The following is a 22,247-nucleotide window of genomic DNA, read 5'->3' as shown; positions in this document are numbered from 1 at the left end:
TTGCGTCACCTTCCAACGTGAAGTGCAGCGAGTTTTTCGCTCTAATCCCCCCTCCAGGGGAAGCCCCCAGAAACGCTCTAGTCCATGCTTGGCCACCCGGTCTTCTTTATGCTTATCCTCCTCTTCTGTTGATGAAAAAATTTTTACAGAAAGCTCGTTGGTTGAGGAACAAGATTATCCTCATAGCCCCATTCTGGCCTCGTCAAGCTTGGTTCCCATGTCTACGGTCTCATCTTATAGCTCCTCTCTGGATCTTGGATCCCATCCCGGATCTCATATCTCATCCTTCGGGATTGAAACCCCCGAATCTGGTTGATCTCAAGCTCTCAGCTTGGCTGATCCAGTTCCATTAATTGCTAGGAATCCCGGTATCTCGTCCGCAGTTAAATCTACCCTGGTAGCGGTGCATAAGCCTTCTACCAGGAAGGCTTACAATAGTAAATGGAAGCGGTTTTCCATTTGGGCGTCTTATAGGAATTTAGACCCTTAAACTGCTCCCATCCAAGCAGTGCTCAATTTTTTTTATCTCATATTTTTCAGCAAGGGGCCAGTTCTTCTACTGTAAAGGTTCAAATGGCTGCCATCTCCCATTTTCACATTGGAGACAATCTCAATCCCCTCGCTTCCACCAAAATTTGTAAGACCTTTCTGAAAGGTATGTTTCTATTGAGACCTCCTATTAGGAACTCCGTCCCTCCATGGGATCTGACTTTAGTCCTTCAGTCTCTGACTGGACCACCTTTTGAGCTTGCAGCTTCTGCTAATTTGAAATTCTTGTTCTGGAAAGCTGCCTTTTTGGTAGCTATTACCTCAGCGAGGAGGGCGTCGGAGCTTCAGGCCCTCTGTGTTAAGCCCCCTTATCTTGTATTCCATAAGGACAGGGTCTCTGTCAGGACTAACCCATCTTTTCTACCCAAAGTGGCCTCCGAGGCGAACATCAATCAGTCCATTAATCTCCCAGTTTTTTTCCCTAACTATCAAAACAAAGGGGAGTACAAACTTCATTTGTTTGATGTTTATAGACAGTTACGCTTTTATTTACACAGAACAGCTGCCTCCCGCAAGTCTGATCTGCTCTTTGTTTCCTTTGCAAAACCCTTCTTGGGTAAGCCAGTTTCGAAGGTGACTCTGGCCAGATGGATTTCTAATTGCATTCTGCTCACATACAAACTATCTGGCCTACCAGAGCCTGTAGGGGTTCATGCTCATTCTACTCTCTCTATGGCTACATCTACTGCATTCTGGTCTAGAGTTCCCTTGGATGACATTTGCTCTGCGGCTACTTGGGCATCCTCTCATACCTTTATCTCTCACTATAAATTGGATTTAGTGTCCAGAGGAAGGGTGATTTTTGGCTCTGCAGTGCTCCGGAATATCCTTCCTTGAGGACTTCCCAAGTTTTTGGTAGCTGGGGACTCTGTCCCACAGGTTGATGACCAAATGAAGTTAACTACTTCAGATAAAGACGTTATGTACTCACCATAATGTTCCATCTGAGTAGGTAACTTCATTTGTCAGCAACCGACCCTCCCTCCTTCCCCCTAACCTGGTTCTTTGATTACCTGGACCCTAGGATGGTTTATCAAGTCTTTTGTTAATCCTTAGGTTAGGGTTTTTTTAGGTTGTTGTTTTGTGGTTGTGAGGTTATATAGATGGGCAAATGCAATCTGAGGATTGGAAGGAGGTCACAGGGTATTATGGGTAAGGGGGAGGAGCTTGGAGCTCAGATCTCTAGCTTGGAAAGCTGCCGGCTCAGATCCGGGTCGGATCCGATACCCACAGGTTGCTGACAAATGAAGTTACCTACTCAGATGGAACGTTATGGTGAGTACATAACTTCTTTTTCATACTGAAACCATCTCCCCATAAGTCCCTGTCTCTCTTCATTAGGGTTCTGACCCTCGGGTGCACAGTGTCCTTTGGTGCCTCTGGTGTCAGTTCCATCTTGGTATCAATCACCAGTGATGGCTGCCAGCCTGGAACTGGTGTTCTCACCAAAACCATCACCCTGTGGGTCTGGTCTCTCTTGATTAGGGTCCAGGAGTTGAAGAGACCCTAGCACTGGCCTGCCAAGCCTCCTTTGACTGTGTCTTCCAGATCCACAAGATCTTCTCAGAGAGTTTTGGAAGTAGATTTGGACAAGATGATGATGACATACATTACGGTGGTGCAGCAGTTTGCGTTGTTGCCTCATAGCAAGAGGTTCTTCGTTTTGATTCAAGGCTGGAGAGCCTTCTGTGTGGAGTCTGCATGTCCTCCCCGTGGTCATGTGGGTTTCCTCCATGTGCTCCAGTTTCCTCCCACATTCCAAAGACATGCAGTAGGTGGATTGGACATTCGAAATTGGCCATAGGTAAGAGTGTGTGTGTGTGTGTGTGTGTGTGTGTGTGTGTGTGTGTGTGTGTGTGTGTGTGTGTGTGTGTGTGTGTGTGTGTGTGTGTGTGTGTGTGTCGTGCAAATGAATTACTGCGGCAGGGCTAGCTATCCAGCAGTGTAAACCTTGGCTCGAGATGTTTGTCACTGTGAAGTGACACCCTGACCCCATGTGTAAAAATGTGAAAAGGGGTTGAGGACTGATGGTTGGATGGATGGATGGATGGATGGATGGGTGGATGATGACATTCTTAAAGGCACAGATTGACTTTGGAGTGGAGGGGGGGATGATTCCTAAGTTGAAGAGAGCAGGCCCTCCCACTTCCTTTCTGTTTTCTACTTCACTGGTCTGCATTTTGGATCCAGTGGTCCTGGATCCCATTCCTGTCTGCTTTATTCCCTCATAGGTGCTGACTACTTGGTTGTCTTCAGCTCCATCCATGACCATGATTCATTACCATCCAGCTTTCTTGGAGCCATCTGCATCCCAGAGTTGGGAGGTCATGGTTAGAATCCCAGGCTCAGGGTCGACTCTGAGGCTGTTGGAGCATCTCTGTCCCTTGGGGCCTCGGCCTTTGACAGATTATCTCCTGTCTATGCCCTGGATCCATTTGGGTTGGCAACTAGTGTTGGTACTTTCTCTAGATGCGAGGAGGCCTGTCCCTTATCTGTCTCATACGGGGGTTGGAGAATCGTGCTCTGAGTCAGATCTATCCTGATCCTCTAGTCTCCATGGATATTCTGTCATACAACATCTTGTTCAGGGACAACCTGAATCAAAAAGCCTTGTACAGCCCCTGACCCAGGGTATCTCCTGAGATTTCTGCATCTCCTCCTGTATGCCTCCCTCCAGGGAGGACAGGAAGCACTGGTGTAAGGGGATACACCTAGATTCCCCTCAGGAATCACTGATGGAGGACACTGACATTGATGAGGGGGAAGGTTCCTCAAAATCTCCCCATGGTGATGCCTTATGTGGTGCTCTATTAGAATTGTTGAGACAGAGAGGGAAGGTTGGCCCACTGAAGCCCCTTCCCCTAAGCAGTCATTGTTTCTTGAGTTCCTTTGTGCAGGCCCATCCACAGCCTAGGTGATACCTCCACCAGATGATTTTGTTGATTTAGTGTCTAGAAGGCCACGGAGAGAACCAGGCATGGGGAGCCTATCCCTAGAATGCCTGACAAGATTTTGTTTCCTCTCAAGGACAGGGCACATTGGAGCAAGGAACCTATGGTCTATGCCTTGTAGTAGCCGCAGCCATCAAAAAGGAATGCTATGAGGAAAGTCCATCTGTCCATCCTGCAAATAGAGAGTCTAGAGTGTTGGACAGATTCAGGAAGTGTACATATGCTTCAGCCACCTTTGCTGTTTGTGTGCTGAACTGCACGGCACAACAGACCAGTCCAGACCAGACTACAGAGTGAACTGGTTGCTGTCTGAAGCATCCTGTATGATAACCAAGATCCGTAAGTCCATGGAGACTAAGGTTGATACCATCGTGTCAATTTCCAACTTCTGTGTGTGCTTGTTATCTAATGTAATGGATGCTACAAGGCAGGTAGTGATATAACAGTTTGCCACCATGCCTGGATGCACTTCTGTAACTTTGCTGACTGCTTTAAGGTGTCATTTTTCAACTTTCCATTTGATGGTTCCACTTTGCTTGGACCTAAATTTAAGGACACTCTGACCAGGAATGAGCAGGATAGAAAAACATTTCTGCTGTGGTAATAAGTAGTTGTTTCTCAGGAAGTCACAACAAGTTGCCAAGGAAGCTGTAGGTGATAGTACTGCTTAGGACGGAGCAGACCACAGACTAAGGGATTTAAGGGACCTTTCTCCAGCTAATTGTTTCAGTGTTACTGAAGGTTTTCTCAGCTGTTGCACTCTGGATGCAGTTGAGGGGTACTTGCACCGTCACCCTCAAACATGGGCAGCCATCACTACAGATTTCTTGGTGTTGAGATTCATCACCAGAGGCTATGCTATCTCTTTTGGGGTCTTTCCAACATTTCATCAAAAGTACCTTCTGACATCCCATTCCATCAACAAAGGGAAGCAGTGGGAGAGGTAGAAAAGCTTCTTTTAAAAAGAGTCATCTAGGAGGCCCCACCAGACCAGAGAGGATCCAGGACCTTTTCAAGATTCTTTTTGGTGCCAAAGCAAAACAAGAACCTCAGGCTGATACTAGACTTAAGCAGGTTAAACCTGTTTGTCAGACAGGCCAAATTCTAGATGGTAATAGTGCATTCCATTCTAACTCTTCTGAAGAAGAATGTCTGGATTTGCTCAGTAGACCTAAATGATGCCTACTATCACATAAAGATAGCCAAACAATCCACAAGGTTTCTGCACTTGTGTGGTGTCACCACAACCCCTCCCCCCCAACTGTTCACCAAATATATGGTAGTGGTAGCAGTCCAGCTCAGGCTGTAGGAATTCCAAGTCTTTCCTTACCTGGATGACTGGCTGCTTATGGCAACACTAAGGGCATTGCTAGTTCAAGCAAGAAACTCATTGGTACACCTGTGCCATGCCTTAGGGATTACAGTGAATTTGAAGAAGTCCAAACTAGAGCAAATTCAAGCTTTGGAATTTATAGGTTGTTATCTGGACACTGATACTCAAATTATCAGGCTTTGTCCGTCAATGTTGTCATTTCTGCATCTTCACACCCTTGGGTTCTTCTTCCTTTTCTGATTCTTTACTTCCTAGTTTTGATTGCTGCTGCCATTTGTTTAGTACTTCAGTGGACTGTTGCAGTTCAGTGGTCTCTTGAGAACACATTTTTTTGCATTACCTTATAAAGACTCATGGTGGTTTGTCACTGTCACATCTCATGGTGGCTGACATCTGACATTTTGTCTCTAGGATGTCCCTTTGTCTTTCTCCTGCTCACAGCCAGGGTAACTACAGATGCCTCCCTCCTGGGGTGGGAGTGAGGCATTTCTAGGGAAGAATGCTTCAGGGTACCTGGTCCCATTTAGAGGCTAATTTGCACATCAGCGTTTTGGAGATGAGAGTGGTCTTTCTGCCATTACAGGCTTTTCATGACTCTTTCCCAAAAGGTGTGTTGGCCACCCAAACCGACAATATGGTGGTTGTTGGATATATCAACAACCAAGACGAAACCCAATCTTGCCCCCCTATGTTGAGAGGATATGAGGATATGGTAATAGGAGTTTTTTTCCCAACACTTTCCGATAGCAACACATTTCCCTGGGAGATCCAGCATTCTAGTAGACAAGTAGAATTGTGGATCACTTCTGGATGAACATCACACCTTTGGAGAGAGTCTTCAAAAGCCTGCAATGTAGAGGAGATCTGGTGGTCAGACAAGGACTAGAGCATACCATGGTGACTGTCCCTTCTGAGGTATCAGGGCAAAGAAGGTGCTGCACTTGGTGTTGTAAGGGGTTGCAATCAGGATGCAGCAGGGCTGGCTTCAGTGGCTAAAAATCTCTTCTACCTCTGAGGGACTTCCTGTAAGGCATCAGTATGCCAGAGTAGGTATATAGAATGCTGCATGGTGCAAAGCAACTTTGTTCTTTATAGCCCTCTTCTGCACCAGACAAGTTTGCTTCCCCTTCCTATGGCCTCACTTGATTTACTTCCCTTGGGTTCTGGATCCATTTTCTGGATCTAAGTTCACATCTGTAGGGCCAGCCTCACACAGATGTCAAATCCCTCACACTGATCACTTGGTCCTCCACTTCCAGTGATGGCTAGAAATCCCAAACTGTCTTCAAGTCATACATATTATTTCCCCACCTCTTAAATCTTTCTGCAGGAAAATGTATTGCAGTAAATGGAAAAGTTTTAGCTCCTGTGCTCTCTGTAAAGGCCTGGATCCCCTTTCTGTTCCTTTAAGTGCAATTTTGAATGACTTAGACATGACTCTTTTTCAGTCATGTCCAAGCATCTCCACTGTCAAGGTTCAGCTGGTGAGCATTTTTAGCTTTCATGTTGGTCAAAATCATTCTCCTGTAGTTTTCCTGTTATCTAAAGCTTTCTTGAAGGGGACCTTTATCCTCAGACCACCCTTCCAGTTCCACCTTGGGATCTGAACTTTTGAGCCTGCTGCTACAGCAGACCTAAAGTTTCTGTCTTGGAAGAACCTGTTCTTGGTTGCAGTTGCTTCTGCCAGTCCAGTGACAGAACTTCAGGCTTTGCCGTGGAAACCTTATTTAATTTTTCTCAAGCATAGGTTATATTTACAGACTAATTTAGCTTTTTTGCATTAGGTGGCTTCTAGGTCCAACTTAAACCAGTCTGTCCATTCCCATAGTTTTATTTCAACATTCACTAATAAAGAAAGTACATTCTTCACTGCATAGATCTGCACCAACAGTTAATATTTTCTTTACATAGAACAAAAGACATCAGGAAATCTAACCAACTTCTTCTTTTTCCAGAGTTAGACTGGGAGTATTTAAAGTCAACTTGTCCAAATGGCTTACTGACTGTATTTCTTTTGTGCATAAAGTCAATGGGTTGTCCTTGCCATTCAAATCCAAGGCTCACTCTGCAAGGGCATTATCTACCTTAGCAGCTTTCTTTAGTCATAAATCATTGTACAATATTTGTTTAGCAGCTTCTTGGGTAAACAGTTGCACTTTTGTGACTTACTACATGCTTGACATTCAGTTGAGGTTGAAGACTGTACTTGGCTGTTCCATTCTGCAGAATGTCTTCCTCCTTCCTTACTACCACTTAGATCAGCCTGGCTAGGAACTCTGTCTTACAGGTAGAAACAGATGGAAAGGACAACATCTGGTACAAATGTTATGTATTTACCATAATGCTATATCTGTGTTGTCCTCCATCCATCTCAACATTCCCTCCTTCTGTTTCTCTTCCAAATTGACTCCTTTTTGGTATTCTGCTTCCAGAGGACCGTGTGAGCCTTCTGAAGTTTATTTGTGTTGGCTCTCATCACGTCTTGGCCTTTATGGGTTTTTATTTATGGCCTGTTTGTAGAGGTCCAGTATGAGAAGGGCAAACTCGATCTTAGGAGAGTGGGTGATGCAGGGCATTATGGGAAAAGAGTTTGAGCTTCAGAGCCATTATTTGATTGACAGCTTCAGATCTGATTGGTTCCAATAACCCACAGGTAGAGATGTATGGAAGACGTCAATACAGATCTAGATTAATGGTAGATACATAACTTTCTTGTATATATTGTAAAAAATCAGAAGAGTTAGATCCTTTGTATGTCACAGAATTACATTTTTGTTTTGCTGAGTGGCAATAATAATAATGTTAAGATCTTGCGTTAGATTAATAGGTACAGTAGAATATGTGTAGGTTATTACTACTGCTAGACAGCAGATCATTTGGTTAGAATTTTTAAGGGTGGTAAATATTCTGAATCTTCTGATGAAACCCCAGCAGCTTAAATTATGAAAGAAGACCAGAAGGACACTATGTATAGAGTTGTAGCAATGTTTAGCCAGGAAAAGAGTGGCGGGTGCACAGTTTGGAATCCAAAAGGTGTTTTCAAATAGTGGAAACCTGAAATTATAATTATTTATTTAGTTTACTAGATGTTTACTTAAAATAGGGCTATTCTTTTATTAATACGTATGATAACCTTTGCTGGTATTATTTAGAACTGAATCTTCAGAGCAGAATGTTAGCTTTATCAGTGCTTATGCCTATTTAAAGGTGTTATTTTTGTGAAAGATCCATTTGTTGGACATGGTTTTGTCTTACTCGGGTAATGAGTGATATTGTTGTTAGTCAGAATGTGTTGCCTCTGTAAACTAAATTTATGCACCTAGATTGTCACTGTGCTCTAACAAGTAATAGCCAAATTAGAGGCACAATTATTTTGACAATTACTCATATATTACATGGCATTCTATAATTTGAAAAGTATATGTACTAACAGGGCTATGTTAAGAATTATGTCCAAGTGATGTTCTTTTTTTCAAAACTGAAGATTGCTAGCCATGTTATTAATGCTTTTTGAACAGTTAAGTCAAAATTGATTTACAACAAAAAAGAACCGAAAAATGTTCCAGTAGAAACCAGTAACCCAAAATACTGGTAGCAAACGGGATGAAACAATGAAGCCACAGACCTAAGCCCTTGTGAGGTACTTTAATACATGCAACAGTATAAAATAAACACGGGTAAACAGCACATTAACAAATTAAAAACTTGAGTTTTCTGATCTGATGAAGTATTGTTAAACGAAAACGCAAGTTTTTAACTCGTTAATGCGCTATTTACCCATGTTTATTTTATACTGTTGCGTGTATTAAAGTGCCTCTCCAGTGCTTCCGTCTGTGGCTTCATTGTTTCATTCCGTTTGGTACCAGTGTTTTGGATCAAGATTGATTTACATGCATTGTTACTTTTTTTTTTAGTATTCTTATAAGTAAGTTTTATGACTATGATTCTTTGTAATACATTCAAAGCAGGGGTTTGCTATGCCTTGACATGGTCATAGCTGTTAGTGCTTCCAACAAAGAAGTTGACTAAGTTTATCTTTTATAACTAAAATGAATAACACTGATGGTGAGGTAGCTGGAACAATGTGTATTTTAGTTGAACATTGTTAGTGTGGATTTTTTAATTAAAATCATTAATCTTGACATTATCACATTTATGATGTTTATAGCTACAAGTAAGTGACATATATTGTTTCATAACATTTTCAAAGATGGGATATGTAATTAAAATGAACATGATTAATGGTGAGGTAAAGGTGCATGTAAAACTGATGATTACTGGTAGGATTGTGTTAGACACCTATTTGTTAAAGAATACAGAAAGTATTTGTTATTATGTGCTATAAGTTCTTTGTAAAACATATGGATTAGTAAATTTAGGTTATTATTTTTTGATTAAAAGGTGTATTATACATCTTAAATACTAAACCGTGTTAAGGTTTTACCTGACCTCTCATTCTTATTAAATAGAATACTAATAGTGCACGTCCATAGTACTGCATTTTGTTATATGTTTAAGTCTGACTTACTGAGTGGGAGTTGGGTGCATTTTATGACAGATAAGCAGTAGGGGACAGAGTATGGATATTGTAACATTATAACAGATTTAAATTTCTCTATGAGAACAAATATGACCATTAGCAAAAATATTTATCTCTGGGTCTAGATTACACTTTTAGAGATCATTACAAATAATAAACATGGATTGATCTTTTAGAAGACTGTTGATTTCAATTATCTAAAAAAAATCCTCTAGGTTGGAGAGATGCAAAAGAAGTTTTTAATTGTCCTGTGATAAAGCATATGGGAGTATTATAAAATCACATGTGTTATATAGATCGGAAGAAAATATGTTGGCTGCTTATACTTTTTGGGCTGTTTTGCTTCAAATATCAGGGCTAAGAAGGAAAACTGCATTGTGCTAGGCTTGTAATTTGATGTTATTGGTCTTCCAGGTAAAATGTTCAAGACAAATCTTTCTGTGTATGACTGCCCCTGACAGTTATTCTGCTGAGTAGATTTAGTGAAGTTTTGGATGAAGGCAGCTGTACATTGTAAACTGGCAGACAGATGATGTTGATAATGCAGATCTATACCTGTATGAAACATACTAGATGATGATGTACAAATGTTGCATCTTAATAGTCGTGTTCATCATTGTAACACTGCTACACAGTAACCTTAGCTGTATGGGTTGCATCCTGCACAGGACACAACAGGGGGCCAGCTTCCAAAGCTTCTAGTGCACCTTCCACATGCCTAAACCATTATGCAGCATGAGCTGAGCTGAAGAAGAAGAAGATCAGTGCAGTGTCTTGCTCAATGAATGTTCACATAGCTAGCAGTTAACTTAGTTTTGCTGATGCTAATGAGCAGACATAGTAAAGTGTTTGCATGGAAGGTACGACTATAGAGATCCTCCATTAGCAATGAGTTACAGGCCATTTAGGATTTTCTCTGCATGGGAAAAGTACACTGTAGACAAGCATCCCATGATCTAGTTGGCCTGCAAAAGAAGAAATGGGCACTGTCTATAGTTGATACAGGTATGTGACATCTTTAGTATTTGACGCCCCCATTTTTTCTTTTCCTTTATTGTAGGACAGCTGTTTCTCAGGAAAGAAGCACCCTTGTAAGACGGTGCTGCCTCTCCAACCCTGCTTGAGAACCAAGAACCACTGCAGCATTGAGTACATCACAGTGGCTTCTTAAAGACCTTGTTGCAAAGTGTGAGAGGCTGTACTGCATAAAGTTTAAAATATTATCTCATGTGGCATCCCTTCAGGGTTGCATATGCAACTGCAGTAAATTCTATCTAAAAATGCAGCTCATCCTTTAGTCACAGTGTAGAAATAATTCAGGGTAGTAATGTTTAAAGGAATCTGTCATATCTGTAGCTTTTATGCAAATGAAATAGCTACTGTGCTGTGTAACACATGATATGTTAAGCAGTTCTAGACAAATTGGTTTAAATACAGACTTCATGGAAGTTGCACCACATTGACCCTCTCTGTGTTATTTATTGATCATCCTGACTTGACATGGTATCTGAAAGTATTGAAAATACATTCTAAAAGTTAAACATGTATCTGCAGACTGAAGAATTATATTTCCCTCGAGTTTTTTTGCTTGCAGCTAGATAAGTATAATTTTCTGTGGGAATGTGGCTTATCAACAGTCATCAGGAATTCTTTCACTAGAAGGAAAATTGCGTATAAACTGAAATTTCTAGCAAAAACATATCCAGGCATTGTAAAATAATGCTAGTTGCAGAGAGTGCAAGCATTCCTACACCCCCTTGATGTACGGACTCTGCTTCCACCACCCCAGTCATTATATACAATATATGGGTCTATAGTAACTGGTCAAATGACTAATGTTGATGACCAGTATACTGACACATGTATTTCAAAACATGTAATGTCGACACATTCTGCACATGCTAAGGGGATTACCCTGGTGTGTACTAAACTAAAAAGAAGTATTTTTGTAGGAGGGCATACCCCCCTCTGCCTCCCTTGTGGGGTGCTGCACGTTGCACATCCCCTGCTTGTTATATATACTAACTCTAAGATCAAGCAGTCACTGAGGAAAGGGAGTATTTCCCTACCTGGGCATTGTAGATCTCACATATCTGTTGATCATCTGTTTCAGTCAACCAAATGGTATTGAATAAACAGATGGTGATTTGTGAGTGTGCTAAAACAAGTCATACACCTATACCTATATAAAATGTCAGATTACATAAGCTTGGAGGAGCGTCAAAATATATAAAATAAGATAAACCTTAAAACTAAATGTTTTCTTATTTCTTCAGCTTCCTCAACCCAAAAGTAGGCATACCATCTCTGACAAACTAAGTTCTTATATTCTAAAGCTTTTACATCATAAACATGCAATTTTTCTTCTATGTTTTGTTCAATAACATGCAAAACAGCCGGCTGTATTGCACATAGTCTATTCCTTACTGCAAATGAATTGGCTGAAAATCAGAAACAATTCACTTTGCAGCATTCATGTCTGCTGCTAGGGAAGAAACCATAAAGGTATTTTAACTCTTATTTTTCTTCAGTAAGTGAAATACAAAAGAAAAGTACTTAGAAATAAAGTAATTATTACCAGCCCAGAAATAATGTGCCATTTATTAGACATTTGGGCTTTATAAGATTACAACTACAGAGACTATGGATACATTACTTAATTGAGGAACAGAGCCAAAGACTATGAATTTGGGGAATTTCTTGATTCCCTAACAAGAGATGGGATAATCTGTGATATAAGAAATGATGAAACAAGGACATGGATTTAAGAGAAACAGTCCTGACAATATCTGTGGATTTTTGTATAAAATGTGAAAATTACTAGTCCACGGTTAACTGATAAAAGGGAGGAGTGTAAAGTGAAGTATGAGTCAAGTAAGACAAAAACGAGAAGAGAGGATGTTTTATAAAAGTAATAGATAGGAAAAACTGAACTGTGCATGTGAGAATCAGAATTCATCTTAAGAGTAAAAAAAATCTTGACATTCTACTTTCTGATTACACCATTGCCTTAGTTTTATAGCTTTAATTTTTTCATCTTCTTCTTACGCACCACTTAACCAGCTGTTCACAACTATTTTTACTTCATTATTACTATATACTGGTATACATAATTTCCTGACTTTTTCAGTTATATTGTATTCTTTCATTAGTCCCCCTAATATTTTATGTCCAGATGTATCAAATTCCTTATTAAGGTATCCTGTCATGATTTTCACTTCCTCTTTTCTATTCATAATATCATCAACAATTTCTCTATACTTAACAATTCTAAATACCCCTTCCCCTTTATACTATATAATATCCGCGCGTGCGCATTCACGTGTATATATATATATATGTATATATATATATATATATATATATATATATATATATATATATATATATATATAACATATGTATATTTTATATATAAAAAGTCCAAAACCATACACTGTGAAGCAGTAGGAAACACTTCCAGTCAGCCAAACTATTCAGTCCAAGCTGCTTTTATTCTTCCAACATACAAAGACACAGATTGAATGCTTTCATATCCTGAAACTGGGGACTTCATCAGAATCTGATATATTTTCCACTGTGGTTACTTTTGTTTTTTTTATTTGTGGTATATTTTATATATATATATATATATATATATATATATATATATATATATATATATATATATATATATATATATATATATATATATATATATATATATATATATATATGTATTGGGTCTAGGACTATTCACTGAAAGCACATTTCACTGAAATACATTTGACTGTGCACAGTTCACTGAAAACACAATTCAGTGAAAGACATTTTACTGAAAGTTATATATGGCCTTTTCCCTACTGTAGTGCGACCCTGGAGTTAGAATATATAATAAGGGGGTGTGTGGGGGTGTAGCCCCCCCACCTATTTTAAATATTTTGAACTATACACATGGATACTTGCAATTTCAATAAATTACTCTTTTTCTAAACTTAATATATATCCAAACTATGTGGGGGGCTATACCCCCCCACCCCCTTACTATATATTCTAACTCCAGGGTCGCACTACAGTGGGGAAAAGGCCATATATAACTTTAACTGAAATGTGCTTCAGTGGTTTGTGCACAGTCATTTGACTTTCAGTGAAATGTGCTTTCAGTGAATAGTCCTAGACCCATATTTTATATATATATATATATATATATATATATATATATATACATATATATATATATATATATATATATATATATATATATATAAATATATATACACACACACACACATCTAAATAATGTATATGTAATATATATATATGCACAGACACACAACACACACATACAATGGATATAAAAAGTGTACACACCCCTGTTAAAATGCCAGGGTTTTGTGATGTAACAAAATGAGACCACAATAAATCATTTCAAAACTTTTCCCACCTTTAATGTGACCTATAAACTGTACAATTCAATAGAAAAGCAAACAAATCTGTTTGGGGAAAAACATAAAAATTTAAAAACTACAAAAACGCTGGTTGCATATGTGTGCACACCCTTAAACTAATACTTTGTTGTGTGTGCACACCCTTAAACTAATACTTTGTTGAAGCACCTTTTGGTTTAATTACAGCATTCAGTCTTCTTGGGTACATACCTGCCATCAATTCAAGAAACTCTGAGTAATTCCAAATAAAGTTCAGCTATCCTGGTATGATTTTCCTGACATTTACTCAGTTGCCTGCTACAGCAAAAGCCCATGGTTCACAGAAGTGATGAGAAGTGTTGTTTTTGCACCAAAAGTAGCTTTTGGAATTGTGGCCAAAAAGTTCAACCTTGATCTCATCAGACTACAACCCATTTCCCACATGCTTTTGTGAGACGTGATGTATCGTTTTCGAAATTTTAGCTGGGCCTGGATGTTTTTTGTGTAAGAAAAGGCTTCCATCTTGCAACCCTGCCCCATAGTCAAGACGTATGGAAAATACGGGAGATTGTCACATGTAGTACAAAACCGGTACTTGCCAGAAGCTCCTTCAGTGTTGCTGTAGGTCTCTTGGCAGCCTCCCTGACCAGTTTCCATCTTGTCTTTTCATCAGTTTTGGAGGGACGTCCAGTTCTTTGCAACATCACTGTTATCTCATATTTTCTCCACTTTTTGATGACTGTCATCACTGTGTTCCATGGTATATCCAATGTTGTGGAAATTTTTTTTACCCTTCTCCTGGCTGATACCTTTCAACATTGAGATTCCTTTGATGCTTTGTAAGCTCTCTGCGAACCATGGCTTTTGCTGTAGCAGGCAACTGAGTAAATGTCAGGAATATCAATACGAGGACAGCTGTGCTTTATTTGGGGGTTAATCAGAGTCTCTTGAATTGATGGCAGGTATGTACCCAAGAAGACTGAATGTTGTAATTAAATCAAAAGTGCTTCAACAAAGTATTAGTTTAAGGGTGAGCACACTTATACAACCAGCTTATTGTACGTTTTTTTTATTTTTTATATTTTTCCCCTAACAGATTTGTTTGTTTTTCAATTGAATTGAACAGGTTATAGGTCACATTAAAGGTGAGAAAAGTTTTGAAATGATTTATTGTGGTCTCCTATTTTATATCACAACACCCTGGCATTTTAACAGGGGTGTGTATACTTTTTATATCCACTGCAGGTAGCAATCTAGCCTTGACCAACACATGGCTATGGTAGTAAAAACATTGTTCTTTATTGCTCGACTTATAAGTAAGGGCAGGGCATCTAGATCCAGAGAGGCAACTTACCACTGTAGTCTGCCCTTATCAGACCCCTCGTAAAGTATAATTGGGGGTTGGCTTAATGGTTAAGGTGTTTGTCTCACAGACACAAGTTACAGGGTTTGATTCTTGCCTTTGAGTTGAGAAATGTTGCTAGGTTCAAAATGACCCACAAGTGCAGATAGCCTAGTACTTACCTGTGACCTATAATTCCCCTTTTGGTAGGTACCTGACCAGACACATGCAGCAACTGGAATGTCCACAAAGGTTCCTCATAAAAAGAATACAGGGAGTTAATGCAATGTCCTATTTTGAGTTCTTCAAAACCATGTCTCTTTATCGGTATTATATAGACTTCTGAGAGGTGCTCTTTGCAGGCATCCCTGGAAATTGTTTTGATGAACATTTTGCACATCCGCAAAATAAACAGCATCAGAACTACTAGATCAGAAGACCTACATTTTGCTTGCAACATAAATAGGACATGCTCCAGAGAAAGATGCATTTCTCAGAGATCTCCCATTTTCTGGAACAGGTTCCCCATCCACATGAAACAGAGTTTCTCCCTAACCGTATGTAAGCACAGTTTGGACCAGTGGATGGGTAATAGAAAATTTACCCCTGGTCTGATGCTTATGTGTCTGATGAAAGGAGGCAGTCAGTAAATCACCACATATATAAATCAAACTTGTGGGTAACATTTGGTTTGCATGGCTAGGCTTAAAAGGGGCCTAGTGGTTGGTAGCCTAGGATACACCTACTACAGGAGGTATAAAAAAGCCAGCTGCACTTATGTTTCTTATTATTTATCGAGGTATGATGTGCTAATACTTCATAAACCGAGCTACTTAACCTGTGTAGTTCTTTTTCATAAGATAGAAGTTGCAGTTACATAAGTTACCTTCGCAGCAAACATTTCAAAAACAGGTCTTTGCAAGTGGTGCTGCAGGCAGGATGCAGTTGCATAAGGAGAAGGTTCTTAACACTCTCGTCAGTTTTTTACTGTTTGAGAAAAGTTCATAAGTTGAAGGAAAGTGTTCTGGCCTGATGAACTTCAAGGAACACTGTATCAGTGAATGTGGGCTCAAATACCCATTTCTCAGCCTATTTATCAAGAAGTAACTTAAAAGTTATTCATATTTGCACTTCTGATAGTTTCTGGTATTGTATTCCATAATTGTGCTATTCTATGAGTTATGTAACCAGCTCTGATGCTTTTATGACAATTCCAAATAGAATTTTAAGTTGTGATGTTTGTGAGTCTTTGTGTTGTTGTACAGCTCAAGACAAAGAGATGGCTGAAGAAATTAGTCAGTGAATACTTTATAAGTGAGTATGAGTTTGCCTCTGTTGTATCTGTAATGCAAAGTAAATAGGCCTAACTGTTCACACCTGTCTTTGTAAGACATATCCTTTATAGCCGGTAGTAGTTCGATACATTTTCTTTGTGCAGCTTCTGTACATTTTAATTGCCCAATATTATTTGTACAAAAACTGTTATACTCCAGTGTTGACCTAATTTAAGCTTTCTATAGTTTTATTAGATAAGAAGTATCCGTTGTTTTAAAATTTTAAGCATCATGACTATTTGTTGTAAAGCATTTTTGTATATTGCTTGTACATGGATTTTGAAGGAAAGAGATGGGGTCAGTCATGATTCCAAGGTTCCTAAAGTTGTTTACATCTGATAAGGTGAATGATGATAATTTAATAGGTTTGATTGCATTAGGTTTCTTAAAAGACATTGTGCTGTATTTTTTCTCACTAAATGATAAACCAATTAGAATTGCCAACTTATTAATGAGTAACATGCATTCATTTATAATATGAAAGTTGTCATTATTATTTGCAAAAAATCCAATTTTGCTGTCATCTGTGTACTTAGATAGCCAACAATGTTTATTAGTGGGAAAAAAAGCAAATGTGACACTAAACTTGAGATGCCCAAGTACCAAACCCTGAGCACTCCCAATTTAACATATGCTAGAGCTGATTTTTTGCCTTCTGTAATTACTTATCCACCTAATCAAATAAGTATTTCCCTCTAGGTCTTATAAGGTTTTGTCAGGATTGCCAAATGATAGATTTGACTAAAGCTTTTGATTTATTAAATAAATTACACCTATACATAAACCAGTATCCATGGCTTTAGTTACGTGATCATAAAATCCAGTGAGGTTGGTAAGTATCAACCAAGACATTATAAATCAGTATAGGTAGATATTAATTGATGCACTATTGTTTTCAATATTAAAGGCCTGTATTTCTCTACTGCCAGCCTGTCACCAGTTTTTATACATAGGAGTGGCTGTATATTCGATCATATATCAGGAACAACACCTGGATGAAGTAAGCTGTTAAATATTGATTTTAATATACCAGCTAAAGAACCCTTTACTTTTTTAACAAAATCCCAGGTATATAGTCAGGTTCTCTAGATGTAGCTGACTGTATTTTCTTTAATGCTCTTACTAACATATCATCAGTAATCATAGGGCAAATTACTGAAAAATCTATCACTTTATCAAATGATGGAAGTTCTATGTTACTGTTGTTATTGCAGTTATTTATTAAGTGTTAAATGTGTTTGCTATCTTTTCAGGATCATTGAGAAGCACACCATCTTTTGAAATCATAATAATACGTTCAACATTATTTTTAAAGGAATTTAGATATTTGAGCTTTGTTATGTTTGTACTAAAACTGGCCAACATGTTTTCATATTTTTTTTTCTGAGATTGTATTGTGGACTATAATTCTTTACACTGCAGCTTTAACTTTTCCTTGTTGTATAGTGGTTAGGATATTTATGATAGGTGAATAGTGCCATTTTTCCTGTTCTGCATCTTTATGAAGTTATGATTCCACAATACAGAGACTTAATTATGATTAACTGACTTATACTGAGTTGCTTTCACAAAACTTTTACATAAAATTCTAAATAGACAATTGCATTCTCCATCATCTTTAACAAGTTGGCTGTCCAATTTATTGATTACAAACTTTCTTGCACTTGGTGCCAATCAGTAAGCTTGTAACTATTTTGTTAAACCAAGTCTTAGATTTATCCATTACAGGCAATTAAAAATATTGAAAAAATGGTAAGAGAAACCTAAAGGTACTGAAGTTTGAATGTTCTTGGTTAAATATGGAAAATGTGTTCCTTGTAAATCAAGAATGTTATTACCTCTAGTTGGTTCTGTAATTAACTGTGAAATATTATGGTAAGCAGGTTTCTCAATGGCATGGTTATTACTAGATGTTTTTGCACTCCAGCCTACACCTGGGTAGTTTATATTTCTCAATGATATTAAGTTTTTAGCCTCATGTGTTTTATCCAACTCAGGTGGATAGTCATGATGTCTTATTCAGTCCATGGTGGGTATGCTGTAGCATAATATTATTGTAACTGGTACATTTGATAGAATATTATCAACTTGAAGCATTATACTTTCTAAAGTTGGATTTATATTTATCATCATTGATGGTATTGATTCACGAACTGAAAGAGTTACCCCTCCACACCTCATGTCATCCCTTAAGCATTCATATTTATTGTACCCTGGAATTTACAAATTTGAGGAGTTCCATGTTTTAGTAATGGCAACTATCTCATATATTTCTGAAAGTTCAACGACTTTCAATTCATCTCTATTAGTGCTTAAACTTTGAGTATTATAATAGTAACATCTTATTTTTGTATTATATTCCCTGTATCTTTGGTATAACTTGTCTTTTCTGTTTTGTGCTCTAAAAAAGACTCAGTAGATTTGATGATCACGTTTAAAAAAAATTTTGCTCCCTGATAGTTAAGGTGAATTATGTCATATGCAAACATATTAGGCTTTGTACCATTTTCCCATGGGGTTACAACTCTAATAATGTGTTCCATTTAGTGGTATGGTGGAATGAAACACAAAAAGAGGGTCCTATCAAAAGCCTTGAGTATCATAATTATAATCCTAGGGGTAGTGAGAGATTAAATTGAATATAGTTAATATGTATAGAGTATGCAGTGTCTCAGAGTATTCCTTCTCTTCTGACGTACAACAGTCTCAAGAGGTAGTATATATAAGTAGCAGGGATGTGAAGGGTGTTTACCCCTACTGTGCATAAAGTAAAATAACTAGTTTCAAAATTTGCTGTTTTTTAGTCAGAATCACATTTTCATTGTTGAAATTACCTGTATTTTGTCTCCCACTTTGGATAGGGAGCCCACAAAAAGCAATTTGTAGATAAAATAAAATGGAAAAAAAATCCATACAAATGTTTCTGAGAAGGAAGCAAAATAGCCACTTTTGAGGTTGGCTGTTGGTGATACCATAACAGATTCATATGTAAGAAAGCTATTGCAACACATTCCACAGGTAGGACTAAATATCTTCTCATGACCAGTGGAAGTAAGCAAACTCAGACGTGACATACAGATTATAGAAAAATGATAGGAGGAAGAGTGGTGCCTATCTTGGCAGATAGCCCAGGATGTTCTGTTGCTGAAAATGGAAAAAAAAACAGGAAATTGAGTTTCATTTAGATTTACAGGAGGCTAGCTCCATTATGGTAAGAACAGTCTAATTTCATAATTGGAGCACTTTTTGTGTTACTTAGCTGTAGCGCTCTGCATAGGATGGATGTTCTTTATGTTTCACTGTTGCAGTCATTACATTTGGGTAATCCTACTGGCAGGTTGCCCTCAGCCGGCCTGAATTCCAAAGTCTTGGGTCCTGCATCGGCTGCTGTTGCCCCTTCCCTGACATCAGGTCGTCAGGGGTATAAAAGAAGCGGCTAGTGCCATTTTCTTCAGTCTTTCTTGCCGCGCGGTGCCCAAAGCAGAAGCAGTTTGTAAGTGCCGGTCAGCCAACTCCTGAGATTTTCGTGTTCAAGTTTCAGATCCGAAGTCTTCAATAAAGCTAAGTACTCCGTTGGGGAAACTTTTTTCTTGCTCCAGACCGATGTCAGAAAAAGTTAATATTTCTTGTGGAAAGCAAATACCTCATAAGGACTTTCATTCTTACTGTATTCCTTGCCTAGGCCCTGATCACAACATTGCTTGTTGTCTGTTTTGTGCTAGATTTAACCAACGCACTGTTAAGCGTCGGTATGATTTTGCTTTAAACTATTTTGGACGCAGATTTAATTATCCACAAATGTCGGATAGCCATCCGACTACTGGAGTTCACAAAAAACGCAAAGAAAAGGAGAGAGACAAACAACCGAGGCCCAAAACAGACGACGAAGCTTCTCCTAAGCCAGTCGCCGGTTCTCAGTGAGGTGCTTTCACAGCCCCTGACACCTGCTACTTTAGAGTTGCAGCCATCTACCGACTCCCACGTGGAGTCGGTCATGCCGCTGGAAACTCAAGGTATTGGAGCCTCGGATACTATTTCTTCAGATGGGTCCAGAGCCGCTGAGCAGGCACCGGCTTCTGAGGGTGTATTCAGACCTAAACATCTTTATATTAAGCCAACCTCAGCTTCAAAGGCAAAGACTAAAGAACCTTCTAAAGCACAGAAACAAACTCTAGAGCCATGTGGACAGGCCTCTATGCCCAAAAAACAGATGCTCAAAATGGCCGAAGACTTAATTACTTTGATCAGGGGTTCCCATCCCCCTCCTGATAAGAGGCCTAGGCAAGAGACTGATTATGAATCTTCAGAACAGGTTTCTATTTATTCTGATTCCTCTTTTGATCAGGAATATTCTCTTCCCCCGTATGAGGATTCTGATGCTGAAGAATCTATTCCTTCAGCTTCTCCTCCAGAGGACTATTCTTTTGGAGAAACCTTGCATACCATGAGGGAGCATTTCCACTGGGAGAGCCAAGATTTTTCAGAATCTAAAAAGAGACTCAGGGATTTCCTTTTACTTCCTCAACACAGGCCATTAGCCATTCCACCTGTGTTAGATATTGTAGATGATGTGTTTTCGGAGTCTAGTCTTACCCCTGACTCCTTACCTCCAGCTCCTGTTAAGCCTGACAGGTATTACAGGGTTCCTGACTCTCATAAATTCCTTTTTAAAAACCCTGCTGCAGAGCCAGAAACTATTCCACAGGGTCCCAAAGGAGTTAAGGCTTCCACTGCAAAAAACCCTTTCCCCTCTGATAGAGATTCTAGGGCACTGGACAGATGGGGAAAAAAGGTTTACACATATGCTACTTTGGCTATAAGGGCCTTAAACTGTCAGTTTCATATGCTAAAATATCAGCAACATATCATGGCATTGCTTATACAGAAAATGTTATTAAACTCTGAATGTGCAGAAAACAAGGAAATGCAGGATTTATTGCATGCAGCTGAACAAGTTGGAAAGCATAATTTGCAATGTGGTTTTGATTCTTTGGAGGCCTCCTGCAGGGCCGCAGTTACAGGTTCTGTAATTAGGAGGCATGCTTGGTTAAAGGAACAAAGTTTGCCTGATCATGTCAAAGTTAAATTATTAGATGCACCTTTACAGCATGATACTTTGTTTGGTGTTAAGGAAGAGGAGGTGTTAAAGAAAATGGAGGACAAAGCTAAATCTATGCAATCTGTCAAAGATTTTTTACAAGTACAGCCACCTAGGTTTAGTAGAAACTGGCCTACAAAGAATTGGTCCTTTCCTGTGTCAGGCAGACCTCAAAGGGGTAGATCCAGATGCCCTAGGGGCAGACCCCAGGCGCAAGGATCCTACAGGTCAAAGCAAGGGGTGCTTCTACCTTCAAAGTTGGAGAAGACAAATCACAACCATACAGGAAACTGTCCCAATGACTTCCCCCTGCCTGCACCAAGCACTTATCTCCTGGCAGCACCCTTAGGGGGGAAATTAGCACTTTTTTCTCAAAATTGGTACATTATAACCCAAGACAAGTGGGTTCTAAATATCGTGTCACAAGGGTACAAGTTCCATTTCCATACCCTGCCAAAGGCAAACGGCTGGCCAGATCTGCCAAAAAAACAATGGGCAGAGGCACAAAAACAAGTCTCATCCCTCATGGACTTGGGGGCCATTCAACAAGTGCCAGAGCAAGAGCAGGGACAAGGATTTTACTCGACTGTTCTTGGTACCCAGAAAGGACAAGACCTGGAGACCAATATTGAACCTATCTATTCTGAACGCATTCCTGGATATACCAAAATTCAAGATGATGACTTTGCAGCAG

At 39.1% G+C, this 22,247-nt stretch overlaps 1 protein-coding gene across 1 annotated transcript in view; it reads left to right on the top strand.

The window, feature by feature from the left end:
- STIM2 (stromal interaction molecule 2) overlaps window positions 1-22,247 on the top strand; it is a 1,889,444-nt gene that overhangs the window by 1,585,494 nt on the left and 281,703 nt on the right. The window lies entirely within an intron of this gene.

The sequence above is a fragment of the Protopterus annectens genome, chromosome 2.part1 (genome assembly GCF_019279795.1).
Source record: "Protopterus annectens isolate FY-2018-M chromosome 2.part1, PAN1.0, whole genome shotgun sequence".
Classification (NCBI taxonomy): domain Eukaryota; kingdom Metazoa; phylum Chordata; order Ceratodontiformes; family Protopteridae; genus Protopterus; species Protopterus annectens.
The sequence above is the reverse complement of the archived record's forward strand: the minus strand, read 5'-3'. Positions and strand labels throughout refer to the sequence as shown.